Source organism: Lithobates pipiens, unplaced genomic scaffold, assembly GCF_037356315.1.
Source record: "Lithobates pipiens isolate NorthernLeopardFrog02 unplaced genomic scaffold, aLitPip1_a1.2 Scaffold_3, whole genome shotgun sequence".
NCBI lineage: Eukaryota > Metazoa > Chordata > Amphibia > Anura > Ranidae > Lithobates > Lithobates pipiens.
Window position 1 is genome coordinate 203,211,068 of NW_027507790.1, and position 9,173 is coordinate 203,220,240.

The window sequence follows — 9,173 nt, forward strand, 5'->3', positions numbered from 1 at the left end:
TTATTATAGCAAAAAATAATGTTTTTTCAAAATTGTCGCTCTTTTTTTGTTTATAGCACAAAAAATAAAAACCACAGGGGTGATAAAATACCACCAAAAGAAAACTCTATTTGTGGGAAAAAAAGGACATTAATTTTGTTTGGGAGCCACGTCGCACGACCGAGCAATTGTCAGTTAAATCCATGCTGTGCCAATTCGCAATGGTCCGGTCTGAAAGTGGTTAATCTAACTGAGAATTGTTTTTGTCCAATATGGAAAATTTAACCATTGGATTATAATATTTATATAGATAATTTTAATATCAATATATAATTTAATTTTTTTTTGGAGATTTTTATGATTGTTTTATATATAAAATATTTTATTTTTTTATTTTTTGCTATTTATATCAATATATATTTCATGGTGCTTTCAATTATAGTTTGATTATCAATTTTACATTTCTTGATTTATGTTGCCATATTAGCATCATCTGTATCTGGTGGATATTTTCTTCCTGTGGTTGAGAGCACATATATAATTAAGACATATTAATATTAATTATTTTTGTATTTATTGATTATATAATATTAGTAGGCTGATATGGTTTGGCATTAATTGTAGCTCTCTCGGTGTCCTCTAGAGGGAGTTTTGGTATTTGTATAGCACATAATCTAATTTCTAATCTTGCTAGTTATAATTAATGCTTTGTACGATTGTTTTACATTAACACCATCTATTTTTAAATCAATTTTAAATCATTATAATAAAGTTGATAATGTAGTGCTGAATGGAGGGATGACCATCCACCCTATCGCTGAGGCGGGTTTTCTAAGCTTACAAGCTCGCAGAGATATAAATTGAAAGCGTCACAGGTCTCCTAGCAACCTTTTCAGAAAGTCATGTGACAGTGACGATACATGTGAGGGAGAGGAGCCTGTGACAATGCACGGTAGAGCTTGGCAGAGCAGTGGCTGCAGATTCAAACGGTGTGATCTGACCATTCATTTTGTGAGAAGCGCTCTGTATATTTCAACACATGTGAGTGTTTTTTTTCGCTGATCCTTTTTGTTAGTATGAGAAACATTGCGCAATGATTTTTCTCCTTTGTTTTTTATGATCAAATATTATTCCTGAAGTGGAGGAAGCAGGATTATCCCCTTGATTTACTATCTACCTGGAATTAAGGATAAGATTGGTGACAAGGTTTTTGGGATATCCTTATTAATCTGAAGTACTCAATGCGCCCAGGACTGGTTACCTCTTTTTTATTGTGGACTCCACTGAATAAGTACTCTTTAGTTTAAATCCATCTGCATATTTAAATCCATCTGCATACGGTATATATTGCATTTAGCCCAGGGGCTTTGTTTGTCTGCACTGATTTAATTTTATTAATGAATTAATTTATTCAGCCCAGTGGCTTGGTTTATCTGCACTTTATCTATTTTATTAATTTAATTAATTCAATCAATTTATTTAATTTTATTTATTACACATTTGGGATGTTTTAATTTATGAATTGCCCTATTTGGACATTTTTCCCTAATTTATATATATATATATATATATATATCAATTTCAGGGTGTTAAATTAATTATTTCACTTAATATAAACTTAGAGACCTATATATATATATATATATATATATATATATATATATATATATATATATATATATATATATATATATATATATATATATTATATATATATATGTATATATATTTTTTCTTTTGCACATTGCACCTTTTTTCACCTGTGATACGTATGTGTTTGCAATTACATGTTATAATCTGAAGGAGTATCGGAATATTTTGGGAGGTTTGTTTCCCCCTTTTCACCTTTCTTTAGTAATTTATTAGAATCTTAATACATTTATTTTATTTGCGATTTTGGCACTTAGCACTTTTTTAGCTGTACAGGTAGGATTTTTCAAGATAGCGCAACACTATTCACTTCTGATATTTAAAAAGTAATAAATATTGTGTTTTTTTTCAAAATTGTTACTTTTTTTGTTCATAGCGCAAAAACTAAAAAACGCAGAGGTGATCAAATACCACCAAAAGAAAGCTCTATTTGTGAGGAAAAAAAGATTCAAAATTGAATTTGGGTACAACATTGCATGACCGCGCAATTGTCATTCAAATTGTGACTGCGCTGAAAGCTGAAAATTGGACTGGGCAGGAAGGGGGTGAAAATGCCCTGTATTGAAGTGGTTAACTGAACAAGCTAGCACGTACAGGGGTGCTTACAATGGTCACCATTTATTTATTCATGTAAAAAAACTTTAACCCAAAAGAAAAAACAAAACAAAACAGTTTGCTGTACCTGCTTAATAAGTATTACCTGGAGATCAATTTTTTTTTTTAGTCAAGTCCATCTAAATCTGCTAGTCTAACACTGCTCTCTCCCTAGACTGACAATGCTGCTGTCCAAAAGTGTCTGCTTTACTACTTCATGCAGAATGCAGACACCCTATGACAAAAGAGCGTCGACTGGTTGGATCACCAGATGAAATAAAGGGATAAAAAGCTAAAAAAAAAAAAAAAGAAGAAAATGCAGCCACCACAACTAATGATTGGTAAACTGATATATTACAATTTTTAGTTTGGGTTTAATATTGCTTTTAGTACCCCCAGTTTTGTTATCTAGGAACCGAGGGTTATTTTTTAATTTGGCGCAGGACCTTTTAAAAGGGCCACACTGACAGAAGAATGGCGTGAATGCTTTACTGAAATCACCCTAGTATCTTTTTTTTGGACTGAAAGGTGTCAGTTGTGTTTTGATAAAAGAGAAGTATGGCGTTTTAAAAAAATTTAACAATCATATTTACCTAGGTGGATATAGCATCGATCGGATGCTGCATCTGTCCCCCGGCGCCTCTAACACTAAGAACCGAGGGATCAAATATCGCCGATCACTCGGTTCTCAAAGCTCCCCGAGCAGAGAGCGATGACTGTAGAAGAGGCTAGCTCAGGCTCTCAGTGGCTCGCTGAGAGCCTGAGCCCGATGCCGGTCCAGGCAAGTGACGGATTCCAATTATATTGTCCCGATCTTACCAGAGCCAGGACTGGCTCTGTGAAGTCAGTAGACAGTGGACTTCAGCCTACTGTCTGCTGAAAATGGTTCGCAGGAGTGCAAAACAAACTCTTCGATCTACAGGAGAAGTACAACCAAACGAGCTTTGGCTGTACTTCTCCATTAAACAACTTAATCCCTCTCACTGTTCCTATCTCTCCATCATCAACAGTAACAGTTTTGTAGTTCCAGAGAGGAACACACCGATATGATCAACAAGCATCAAATACGATTATTTTATTATGAGGGTTTACATACTTTAACCTTTGTTGTAAATCAGAACAAAAAATACAGTAATAAATGGACCTAGAGTCCCTAACCTTCAGACAGGGATACTCTTAACTGGTCTCCCGTGGACGAGCCGCCGTAACTCTGCGTAGGCCCTTTAAGACGCTGTAGGGAGCGCACACCCGAAATGAGTGCCCGGCGATCATCCAGAGCGACAACCGGGATCTGTGTGTGTAAACACAAATCCCGGTTCTCTCAGGGGGAGAGGAGACAGATCGTGTGTTCATACTAAGTATGAACATAGAATTCTCTCCTCTAGTCAGTCCCATCCCCCTACAGTTAGAACACACACGAGGGAACACAGTTAAGCCCTTGATCGCCCCCTAGTGTTAACCCCTTCCCAGCCATTGACATTTATACAGTAATCAGTGTATTATTATAGCACTGATCTCTGTATACCGTATTTATCGGTGTATAACACGCAAATTCATTTTAAGAGGGAAGTTTCTGGAAAAAAAAATTACATTTTAAATAAGGAACTTTGAAGCAAAATAAGGATCAGTGCCCATCTGCAGCCTTGCCATTGCCATCAATGCAGCAGCCTCACCATTGCCTCCAATGAAGCAGCCCCACCATTGTCTTCAATGCAGCAGCCCCACCATTGCCTTCAATGCAGCAGCTTCACCATTTGCAACAATGCAGCAGCCTCGCCATTGGCATCAATGCAGCAGCCTCACCATTGGCATCAATGCAGCAGCCTCACCATTGCCATCAATGCAGCAGCCTCACCATTGCTTCAATGCAGCAGCCTCGCCCTTGCCATCAGCGCAGCCTGATCGATGCCCATGTGCAGCCTAGCGGGGACAGGGAGGGGGGTGGGACAAGCGCCAACAGATTACATACAGTGGGAATCTCCTATGATAGACAGAACAGTGGTCCAATGGTGGCCCAGGGCATGGGACTTCCTATTATAGAGGCTGCCAAGTAAACAAGAGATTCTCACTGTATGTAATCTGACGGCGCTCGTCCTGCCCCCCTGCCTGTCAGCTCTGAGGCAGTTAAAACTGTACTGGCGTATAACACGCACGCGCTATTTGCACCCGATTTTCATGGTGAAAAAGTGAGCGTTATACGAATAAATACAGTAATTGTCAATGATCTCAAAAATGTGTCAAAAGTGTCCAATTTGTCCACCGCAATATCACAGTCCTGATAAAAATCGCAGATCGCCGCCATTACTAGTAAAAAAAATAAAAAATTAAAATGCCATAAAGCTATCCCCTATTTTGTAGATGCTATAACTTTTGCGCAAACAAATCAATATACGCTTATTGCAATTTTTTTTTTTTTTACCAAAAATATGTAGAAGAATACATATCGGCCTAAACTGAGGAAGAAAATGTTTTTTTTTAAATGTGGGATATTTATTATAGCAAAAGGTAAAAGATTTTTTTATGTTTTTTTAAAACTTGTCGCTCTTCTTTTGTTTATAGCGCAAAAAATAAAACCCGCAGAGGCGATCAAATATCACCAAAAGAAAGCTCTATTTGTGGGAAAAAAAGGATGTAAATTTTGTTTGAGTACAGCGTCGCTCGACCACGTAATCGTCAGTTAAAGCGACGCAGTGCAGTATCGCAAAAAATGGCCTGGTCATTGAGCAGCCAAAACTTCTGGGGCTGAAGTGGTTAAACTGGCCATACATGGATTGAAGTTCCACCTGTTCAGCAGGGACCAGCTGAATTTCAATCCATGTATAGTCACTGTTTGTACAGAAATTGATCTACTGGTTTGGATGTGTCAGATTTTTGCCACTCGATCAGCACTGCAGTCTATAGCCGGCATCGCTGATCGGTGCATTCTGATGGTGGAGAAGTCTCCCCACTGCCAGAATACAAAAGCTCAGAAGGAGGATTCCCCATATCCACCACAACCGAGTTGCTGGTTCAACAAAAAAATCAGATTTATATATAAGCTTGCTTTACTTGGTTTAAACAGTAAATATGCAGCACACTCGTAATGAATACTTACATAGTTGGTAAGGTTGAATAAAGACACCAGCCCATTAACTATTAGTATCAATATCTATCTATACTGCAAACTAAACAAAAGTTTATATGTATTAGGACATTACCGATTGTTCTCACGAAGGAGTTGTTGGATCAAAGTACATCTCATAGTAACCACATTGTAAGACATGGACCACAAGAAGAATTATGATGAAAAACGTTTGCATTATATTATTGATTTTTAAATATAGTAGCACTTACCTGCCAATTCCACCCTGCTATTTTAACAGGATTTTGTTCAAGAAATGTATCTCTCCAAATAATTTTGAGAAAAGGAAATCCTTACTGGTGACATGTTGGTGCAGACTGACTGAGAAATGAGGAAATTACACATGCAACAGATTTCAAAATATGTACAGGAAGCAGTAGCAGATTGCTATAACTGCATCCTGTACCGTTCTGGGAAGATTTACAAGCAAATAACATCATTATAGACATACTGTGCAATACTAACACTGACGTATACGAATACTGCCAAAAATATCATTGGGTGTTTTCTGTAAAAACTGTATCAAATATTACTTATAAGACTTCAAAAAAATATTCAACATAAAATCTGTTGTACTACCCAAGCTAAGAGAACAATGCCCTAACTCTCATACAGGCCATGCAAATTGGTTTTCTAACCAGGGATGCTGCATTGATTTCCAATCGTTTAAAATCATAAAGAGTCTTTTTTTAGTACAACATATTAATCGCTTGCTGACTGTCTCACGTAGGTGTACAGTGGCAGAGTGGCTCTTCTGTGCTGGATCATGTATCCAATACAGTGATCAGTCACAGCACAAGCTGATCAGCAGGTGCCAATGATTGACTGCCAGAACCCACTGATTGGCAATAAGGAAGACAGGACAGAACTTTGTCAATGTAAACAATACAGAGCTCTGTCCTGTCAGCCAGGATGTGTTGGTTTTTGTTTCCCTAAAAAGCAGGGGATAAAAACCAGGACTTTCCTTAGTAAAAAGCAACCCACAGTACACACATAAAACGCTGGTTAGGCACAAATTTAACCCTTTGATCACCCTAGATGTTTAATCCCTTCCCAGCCAGTGTCATTAGTACAGTGACAGTGTATATTTTTAGCACTGATCACTGTATTGGTGTCACTGGTTTCCACAAAGTGCCAGTATCACATTGTCTGCCATACTATCTCAGTACCATTATAAATCGCTGATTGTCGCCATTACTAGTATAAAAAAATCCATAGATTGCATACGCTATAACTTTCTCGCAAACCAATTAGTATACACTTATTGGGGTATTTCTTACCAAAATATGTAGCAGAATACATATTGGCCTAAATTTATGAAGAAATTTGATTTTTTATTTTTTTCTTATTGGATGTTTTATAGCAGAAATTAAAAAATAGTTTTTTTTCTCAAAATTATTGGTATTTTTCGTTCATAGTGCAAAAAAAACAAAAACAAATGGTGATCAAATACCATTCAAAGAAAGCTCTATTTGTATGAAAAAAATTATATAAATTCTATTTGGGTACAATGTTTCATGACTGCGCAATGGTCACGCAAACACAGTGGCAAAAAGCAAAAAATTGCATGGTCAGGAAGGGGGGGGGGGGGTAAATCTTCCGGAGCTGAAGTGGTTAATGGCCTGTTCGCAACATGATGTCCTGCACTACAACACATGGTTTTTCTGTTGAGGAACTCTGCATTGGGCAGCCCATTTAAGATAAATGGGCTGCATTGCATCTTAACACACTAAAAAAAATAGTGCACCAATGGGCATCCACACACAACTGCCAAGGCCCAATCTCACTGCAGCTGAGGTCCTGTGGTTCCCACACAGACATACTGGCAATAAAGAAGAGGAATTCAGAGAATATGCTGCTTTCACTCATCTTTGCCCCTCCAGTGGGCACAGTCCCTAAGGAGTCTTCAGGGATAGGGTTCAAATAAGTGGCCGCATTATAGCCTTAACCTATAAAGCACTCTGCAGCTGGCTTAACATACAGGTGCTTAAGTAAGTGCCTTCAGCAGAGTCAAGTGTTCAATGACACATTACAGGCCGACCCCATTTTTTTAAAATTTTTATTTATAATCTCAAAGGGGTCTGGGTATGGCTTACATGGAGATGCCAAGGACCAGCTGATCTGAAAAACTGCAAAATGAGCATCTTCTGGCTCTGCAGAAACTTGTTTTGCTCCTCTTAAATGAGACATCCGTACTCTGAGGACAGTAGTAAAAAGCATGAGACATGATGGGAGTGGTTATACTAGACCAGGGATCTCAAACTGGATGCCCTCCAGCTGTTGCCAAACTACAATTCCCATGAGGCATTGCAAGGCTGACAATTACAAGCATGACGAGACTTGTAGTTTTGCAACAGCCGGAGGGCCGCCAGTTTGAAACCCCTGTACTAGACTGTCCTTGACAGCTTGTGTCCAATATCTCCTGAAGGCAGCAGCATAATCCAATGCACCCAAAGTACTTCATCCTGTGTCAGAATAAAAAAAGGGATGGTCGACTCACAGAATGACATCCAAAAAATAGTATTCCTTTATTGAAAAGACATGTACAATGCTGTAAAACAGCCAACATGTTTCTTAGTCATGGCTGATAAAAAAAAAAGAACACTTAAAAATTATATTAAAAAAATCACATGATTAAGCAGCACAGGTGAATTAGAAATGCAAAAGGGAAAACCAGACATGACTCCATGCAATGGAACACATTACAGAAAATTACAATACTTAGAAAACCTGTGAACAGAAGACCAGGTGGCAGTCTTGCTACTCTGTGAAACAAAGGCCCGATAACACAAAATACAAGAGGTGTTCACTGTCCTAGTGGAGTGAACCTTAACCGGAAAGAGAGAAGCTGATGCATAGGAATATAGGCCAGAATGATGACCTATCTAAGCCACCAAGAGCTGGGGAGAATAAAAGCTGGAGAGCCCTTCTTGGGCCCATCTGGGATGACTAACAGGGAATACATGTTCTTAAATGTAGTTGTGGCAGAAAGGAAAGAAATTTGCACAGCCTGAGCCCCATCCATACAATGGAGGGACATTTTCTTTTTGACGGTCTGGAGCCAGGCAAACAAAAAAAACAATGTCTTCATTAAGGTGGAAAGCAGAGACTACCTTGGGACAAGAAGGTGGTGGGTCTCAAAGCTATCTTATCCAAGACCAAAACTAATTCCTAATGGGATGAAGCCACCAGCTCAAGACACTTGCCTACTTGAGGTGATGGCCACAAGAAATACAACCTTTTAAATCATAGAGAGCACATCTCTGAATGGTGCAAAAGGGGGCTTCTGAAGTGCCAACAGGACCAGTTTCAAAGGACCACATGGGAGATATAAAGCTCTTAAAGCAGAGTTCCGCCATACAAATACTGCAGCTGCTGACTTTTAAAATATGGACACTTATCTGTTAAGGGCGCTGCGATGTCCTCACCTAAAGATGATCTGTCCCTTGCCTCTCGGGTGGAGGCGCCGTCATCTTCGGTAAGGGAATCAGGAAGTGAAGCCTTGCGGCTTCACAGCCTGGTTTCCTACTGCACATGCTCAAGTCGCACTGCGCATCCTCACTGGTTCCTGCCGTCTTCTGGGACCTGTGTGTCTCCCAGAAGAAGGTGGGGGGCGGGGTCAGGGGCCGGACATGATGTAGATCCCCGCGGTCTATGCTCGGAAGTGGGAGCAAATACCTAGATTATTAAGGTATCCGCTCCCCCCTCCCCCCTGAAAGGTGCCAAATGTGACACCGGAGGGGGGAGGTATCCGATCAGCGGAAGTCCCATTTTTGGGGGGAACTCCGCTTTAATCAGAGATTGGGAAGAACAGTCTCTGAATCAGCAT

General features: G+C 39.1%; 1 protein-coding gene across 4 annotated transcripts in view; it reads right to left on the reverse strand.

Annotated features, from left to right (window-relative positions):
- Positions 1–5,704, reverse strand: part of IL31RA (interleukin 31 receptor A) — a 126,433-nt gene extending 120,729 nt beyond the window's left edge. For 2 of the 4 annotated variants that reach the window (XM_077462711.1, XM_077462709.1), the window contains exon 1: positions 5,557–5,704. The gene's annotated coding sequence lies outside the window, so the exon portion shown is untranslated. The remainder of the gene's footprint in view (positions 1–5,556) is intronic. The other 2 variants (XM_077462710.1, XM_077462708.1) reach the window with 1 other exon arrangement.
- Positions 5,705–9,173: the final 3,469 nt, after the last annotated feature.